Source organism: Nothoprocta perdicaria, unplaced genomic scaffold (assembly GCF_003342845.1).
Source record: "Nothoprocta perdicaria isolate Ctin4 unplaced genomic scaffold, notPer1 scaffold_21, whole genome shotgun sequence".
Classification (NCBI taxonomy): domain Eukaryota; kingdom Metazoa; phylum Chordata; class Aves; order Tinamiformes; family Tinamidae; genus Nothoprocta; species Nothoprocta perdicaria.
The window spans coordinates 2966599-2974228 of NW_020455316.1; positions in this window are offsets into that span (position 1 = coordinate 2966599).

Consider the following 7630-nt stretch of genomic DNA (forward strand, 5'->3'; position numbering starts at 1 on the left):
CCTGTCCCAATAAAGCGCCAAATATAACCAAAAATATAACCCCCCCACCTCGCCGCGGCCGCCGCGCCATGCAGGCGCGTGGGGCAACGGCCTGACGGGCAGGCAGGGCTGGCCGCCGTGGCTGGGGAGAAGCGGCGCCGGCGCCCGCGTGTCCCCAAAGAGCGGGAGTTACCTCGGACATGAGGCGGAGGGTGGCCGGGGAGGGCGCCCCGGGGGGCTCAGCCCGGGGGCAGAGACTCAGGGCTCCCAAACTGGCTTTGCATCTGCGCAGAGATGTGCTGGATGGGTCCTGGTGGTGTGGGCGCACGTGCAAGCAAGTACAGGGAAAGAGGAGAGGGAAAAGGAAACAAAGAAAGGGAAAAGGAAAAGAGAGCTGAAGGAATTGCCCTGTTTGTTGATCCCAGGTTCAGGGCATCCCTGGCACATACACCCGCCTCTGGTAGCGCTGTCTGCTGGGACATGGGCGAGGTTTTGATTTAAACACCCAGTTTTTGGTGCTTTGGAGATATTTTCTTGTTGATTTCAGGTCTCTGAAGACTCAGTTACATAAATGCTGCTTTGTTGTGTTTTCTCTTATTTGTAAAGAGTGAAATGAATATAACTGCCTGCAATAACGTAGTTTTGGACTGAGTGCCCTCACTCACCTGCTTGTGCACCTCTTCCCACCAGCTAATGTTGTTAATGTCCCATCCATCTGGACAAAACTCATGGCTTTGAGTCAGCGTAATATTTCCCCAGGTTTATAGTATAAGCCAAAACCTCTCTGCTTGATAATGCAGCCACTTTGCCATAAGGACATTGGCAAAATTCATTAGGCTGCTGATACTTCCCTAGTAGTTTCTGTAAAGGACAGTTAAGTCCCAAGTGTTGCGTCACTGACTGGGAAGGAAGTTGCCTCAAGGACAAAGGATAGACTTGGATAGAGAAAAACATACAGTCTGCATGAGGCCGTGTGTGACAAAGCCTTATACCAAGAGGAGCTTAGAAGTGGGGTACTTGGCATAAGCCGAGTATCAAATATTCAGCTTAGTTCTGCAGTAAAATGAAAACCAAAACTTTTGGGCTGCTTGCTGTATCTTGTGGATTTGGTGGGGATTGTATTTTTTTCTGAGACTTAAGCACTGGTATGAGTTGCAGTGAGAGAGGCATCGTTCATTACATATTTGTTAGTTTTCATACTTGTCTATTGCTTATTCATATTCTCACTTTGCCAGTTTTTTGCATCTTTTATTCCCCATATTTGTAACAACATTTTAACTGCTTTTGACAACTGGGACGTAATTCTGTTTAGGACAGCTCAGGGCGAAGGGACAGCGAGTGAGAAAGCAAAGCAAAAATGACGAATTTTTCCCCCACCTTATTCACAGCTAACAGAGACAGGAGTAATTATTTCCCTGAGGCATGTAAAACAGCATTGCCATATTGAGGAAATAAATTCAGAAGGAGAAGCCAACAAGTGTCCAGCTAGACGGGTGCTGTAGAGAACTTTCAGTATCTTTGTAGCGCAGTTCATGCCAGTCTCAAAAGCCCTTACGCTGCCTTTCAGCTGCTGTTGCCCATCCATGTAGTACTTGCTGAAAGGATGCAGAGTATTAAAATAGTCTGTGCTTGTTGGGAACCCTCTCCCCTCCACTGACGATGATCCAAAAGAGTTTTAAGCTAATAAAACATTAAAAGAATGTAAACCTGTTGAAAGTGAGGGTTTTTCTTTCATTTGTTTCATAACTTTGTATGTATTTCTGCTATAACACTTGCTGTTCACTAGCAGTGTCTCTGGCAGACAGAGTGATGGCCCAGCCACACTTTGCAATACAGATGAGATCCGTTGCTTTCTTCCAGTACTGAACAAGCTTGTAAATCTTGTAAACCCCATTTTATAATGGGAGAGAAAGAATACTTGGTTTGGTTCTTCCTTCATTAATGAATGGCACGTGTTTCATTTGCTGAATGCAATGATGCAATTAGGAACAGAATGACAGCAAAACTGAAATATCCCCTGGAATAAAAAATCAGTTTCTCCTGAAAAAGGAAGAGAAGACAAACATCTGCAGCACTGAATTTGCTTTATTGCTCATTGCAACAAGCAAAAACGTTTTTCTGAACCCAGTACCTAAGAGAGGGACGTTGTGGCCAACTGGAGCTAATCTAAGACTGCAGTTGCTGCAGAAGGTGCCTGGGGAGACCTGTCCTCCCTGCGGCTGCTGTGGCCTTCCTTGCACGAGGCCTCGCTTGCTCAGCCCTCGTGTATGCCGGGTGTGCGCCCTGCTCCAGCTGAAAACCAACAATGACAGAAAGGGAAAAGAAGGGAAAAAAAGTTATTTTTAGTTGGTTCAGTGAGAAAATCTGGTTGTGTGGGGCTGAGCAGCAGTCACCCCTAAGGCACTGGAAGCGAGGCTGGGAGCAGCTTGTCTCAGTTTCCAGACGAGTGTTATCTCTGCCCCCGTCAATATCCCTCAGTTCATGCTACCTCTGATAGGCACCGTCCCAGTCATTTCTAGGAAGACAAGAGACTGGAAATTTCACAGTTTTCACTGAGGAAATTCTCGCAGTTGCCATTTAATATACAAATAACAGTGCTTAATAAAATACACCGGGGAGTGGCATGTCTGACATTTATATATTTACAAGAAGGAGATACAGCCGTGGATGTCACGAAGACACTTAAGAGACTTTGACCTTTAAGCTATCTGATAGTAACCAGGCAGCTGTGATTAATAACAAATGGGCTGTTGGGGCTTGCTTTTTTTTTTCAGTCTTCTTTCCCCTATCCGTAGGACACACAGAATTGCTCACATGCCTTTTAAAGCTGTAGTAAAATCCAAATATATGTTAAGTTAAATCTTATGCTTCTCAGTGGTATAGTGATTGCCCTTCGGTAATCACAATATTCCGGAAATGATTTTATCCTTGAAATTACTGCTGTGAGTCTGTTCCTTTTTCCAGCAGAATGTGGCTGTTATCCGGGCGCTCGGCAGCGGTGCTTGTCCTGCAGGTAGCTCCCTGCAGCCGGAGAATCCAAATGAACCAGCTCTGAGCTCCAAGCTCTTGTGTCCGTGGTCACCCTCTGGAAGCATCAGCCTCTCCCTGGCGGGTACCAGGCTCTTAATCCAGGCACGTAGGTGAGCCTTGCTGATACCTTGCTCTGCGTAAAACTACTGAACATTCACATAAAATTCCCAGATACAAATCACAATAAGTATAAGATAAATTATAAACCATGAAGAATTCATTTAATAAGCGATGAGTTCAGGCTTTCTCTTGCAGTATAATCACATCCAGGGGCTTAACAGAATAAGACAAGGAACTGATGCTTGATGAGATGCGTTAGGACAGGCCATATATATTTATCTGATTATTTACTAAAAAATAAGTGGCTCAGCTGCCTGGTCCAGAGAGGGAATTATCTTGCACAGCAGCCAAAGTATATGGGAATAACAAAAACTGGTTCCTTGAGAAACAAATTTCGAACAGCCCAAAGCCAGTTACCTGGTAAAAACATTGTAATTTAAAGATTTAATAGGAAGATGTGTCTGCAAGTTTGTGTAGTCTGTTATTAAGAGTGCTGGGTCCCTAGCAGAACGTTCTGCTTTGAGAACGAGGCAGAACTTGCTGGCTCAAGAGAAGGCAAAACACCGGCCTGACACAGAAGTGAGAGGGGACGTCGAGGGGCTCAAGAGAGGCAAAAAACTCCATGACTCTACGTAGATGTCAGAGTGGCTCTCGTTTGAGCAGCGCCCGCAGAGCTGATCAGGTTTTGCTTGTGTAGCTGCTATTGCCAGGGAGATGAGCCCGTTGCCCTGGCCTGGCTTAAGCAGCACCTCCCTCTCTGGGAAATGAATCACTGGGCACCAGTGCCACTAGGAAACCGGGCTTCAGTTGTAGTCACGGCTGCACAGGTAAGTTGGAGTTTTTTGTTATAAAATAGCTTTTACTGAGCAAGAAATTGTTTTTCTAACCTCAAGGCAGGCTTGGTAGGAGCCTCATGAAAGCGGCCCGTCAGCCAGCATGAAGCATGGATATAAACCCATTTTCAGTGTCCCGTTCAGCACTTTATAACTGCTGGAGAGTTACAGACTGTACCGTAGCCTGATGCTCTGCTTGCATTTTTATTGCTGCTTCTAAACTGGACATGTTTTGCCTTTGTCAGTTCACTCCAAAGGAGTTGAGGAAAGCGGTACAGGAGTAGCCTAAATGCAGGAGCAATACTCACTAGTGCTGAAGACCAGTTCCTGCAGAGTTTTTGCTTAAATCAGGAGGGCAGAAGAGCATGGAAGAGATGAGTTCAGCATGCAGTTGATGAGAAATGTGGTGGTAGCTGTGTGGATGAAATACAGGCGTCGTGACCAAAAAGATTTTTAAAGGTAGTTCTAGGTGCTTCTAAGTGTAATTTAAAATAAAATGGGCTAATCCAGCAAAGCAGCAGAGAAAATGGAGCAGTTTCTGTGCCCTCCCCCATGTAGTGCCACATGACCTTCCCATGTAGTGCCAGCTTCCTTCCAGGCTGCCTTTCTGCTTCCGAAAGACTGTTGGCAAATAAACCTCTAGGCTGGTTTTGCACCCTGCATTTCTATCTTAAGCACTCTTTACTTGTTTATGGAGTTCTGCTTGTAACATCGCCCATCATAGTGCCCAGAGTTTTACATCTCCATATAAAAAAAGGCTTTTTTTTTGGACATTTTTCCTGCTATGAGGAGCTTAAAAGCTAGTAATAAGCATGAAATAACGAGAGGTTAAAGCCAGTGAGCGGAGGAAGATGAGGGCAATGGGCTGGGGTTTGAGAGATGAGGGCTCTTTGTAGCTCTGCCTTTGATGTGCTGAGGGAGCCCGGATAAACCGCTTCTCTTACAGACATCCCTTCCTCCATGGCCTGTGTTTCCTCTGCTAACATTGTAGATATTTTGAGAAGAGCATTAAATTTCTTATTAAATGTTAGCAAAGGGTTTACACCAATGTTGCTCAAATTTAGGAGTCTGTGGATTACTTTTAGTGGATCTGTGAGGAAAAGCTATTGCCTTGAAGGTCACATTGACCATCCGGGGGGCTCCGCTTCCACTGGGAGGGTGTATGGAATGACATCAGACATGGAAACCGGGCATCAGTCCGGGACCCATCGGCTGCTGCACTGCAGCCAGCAGCAGTGGTGGTCCCGGGATCAGCGTGGCCAGAGACCCATCAGGATGGCTCTCTGTCTCTGCACGGATGGTCAGAGTTCAACTGTTCATTTTGTGACAGAGGAGAGGTTGTCTGAAGAGGATTGGGTTGATTTTCCGTTGTGCTCGTAGTCCAAGGAACGAGTGCAAAGACCAAGCAACAATAACACAGACAGACCTTTCCTTATATCAGCAAATGAAGAAAGTAAGGAGAAAGTACAGGTGCCAGAGTGCCAGCATACGAAACAAAATATCGATCTAATCCTTCATATTTAAAAAAAAAGACCTCTCATGATTATTTCCACCTTTTTTTTTTTTTTTTTTTTTTAATGATCCTGTATTCTGCTCTTTGATCCTCTACTTCTGCTCTCTGCTTTAACATCTTTGCCACTCTTTTTGGTTCTTCTTCTTCTAAGGAGAAGGTTCTTCTTTCTAAGGAAAAAAACCTTTTTGGTGCTACCAAAATTTCCCAGTAGCAGCATTAATATCAGAAAAAGAAAGTGATTTTCCATCTCTCAATCCTAGTCCAATGCAACCACATTGTATAGATCCATAGATTACAGTTCCCAGGCTCATGTTCTCTTTCTCACCATTCCGTCTTTGTTTGCACTAATGCATCCTTTTTTTTTATATAATTTGCCTTCTCACTCCTTCCTGGCTTCCCCATGACAGCACCTCTCTAGACCCCTTTGCTCTCCTAAGTGTGGTCCCATTCCCTACTGCCTCTCTTCTTAGTAGACTGACTGTATATTTCTTTTTCCTTTCTTTTTCCTTTTTTTTTTCCCTTTTGCACAAAGACACTTTCTCTGCTTTTAAGGTAATTAAATTAGCAGAGCTGATTGAAATCTAGATGAACTAATTCTCTGAACGCTACGCTTTTCAGTGGGTGCATTATTCAGTGCACATTAGGCAACCTTTTATAGCCCTCACTGAACAATAGAAATGATTATTTGATGAATATATTCATCAACAATGGCATTATTCAACCACTTCGCTCAATAAATTACATTCAACACTCAGGAATTAATGGTACCTATAGGTAGCTCAGTTTTGCTCGGCAGAGCATTTGTGCAGACTGAAGTGAGATGCCAAAGTCATTTGTGTGCACGAGGGAAATAAAGTGTGTGTGGAGGGTCTTTTGGTCACTTGTGTGTTTAATGAATAGTTTGGGGGGCTTGGGGCAGTTTCAAGTTACATGTAGGAAATAAATAGTGTCTGTGAGGAAGAGGAGGGATTACTTGCCCGTGGCTGGCAGTGGAAGCAGCCCAGGCACTTGTTTGGATGCTCATGTTGTGAGGAGCAGCCGAGGGAGCAGAGTTATTTAGGCTGGAGAAGAGGAGAGTCGGGGGGGACCTTACGCTCTCTGTAGCTGCCTGAAAGGAGGTTGCAGAGAGGCAGGGGTCTGTCTCTTCGCCAAAATAACCACCAACAGGACAAGAGGAAATGGCCTCAAGGTGCACCATAGAGGTTCAGTTTGGATATTAGGGAAAAAAATCTATATGGAAAGAGTGGAGAAGCTTTGGATCAGGCTGCTCAGGGAGGTGGTGGAGTCACCGTCCCTGGCAGTGCTCAAGGAACGTGTAGATGAGGAACCTGGGGACGTGGTTGAGCAGGCAGGGCGGGTTTATGTTGGACTTGCTGATCTTGAAGGGCTTTTCCAACCATAACGATTCTGTGAATCTGTGAAATAGCAATTCAAGGTATCTCCAGTTTTTAACTTCTGTCTGACGGGGGGTGAATGTGTGTGGAGTGGGGAGTGATTTAACTCTAACCTCTAATTCTGCTCTTGAGCTTTTGTTCCCATCAGCATTTTCTTGAGCTCTTGGAGTAAATGATCCTTCTTCTACTTCTTAAGGCCTTCCTGTGCCTTTGCGATTTCCAGGAGAGCCTAAATCTTTTTGGAGGCTATTTCCATAGTGCCAAATGCAGCCCCTTTTGACGTTTTTGTTGGTGTCTTTCTTCAACTTTAGAATTGCCTCAATACTGGGTACAACCTTGATGCAAAGTGATGGCATCTGCATTCTCTTTAGCCAGCTTCCCTTCCGGACCCTCTTCGGTTCGTGCTGCACAAAATAGCCCTCCTGCAAATGCAAATCTACCTTTGGCTGCAAGGACTTGGCCTTCCTTTAGTTAGAGTATAATTTTGCTCGGGTGCCATGCCCTGATGCTGCTCTTTACATCTGCCTCAAAGTGCATTGCTATTCCTGGAGCAGTATCCCCAAACCCTGCATGACCATGCTTTTCCTACTGGAATTTTGTGCTCACTTGAAGATTTCATTTCTCATTTTTCTTTGTCTTTCTGAATCGTTACGTTGTGCTGAATTTCCTACTGCCTGCATAAAGTCTTGGACTTCTCTAGCCTCGTCTGCTGTAACCTCTCCTTTCGTCAGCGTTTGCCTGTGCTCTCCCATGAAGTAAATTCTCTCTTCTTCATCTGTTAAATAACTCATTGTCTTTGAAGTCCACTTTGTTTTTTAAAC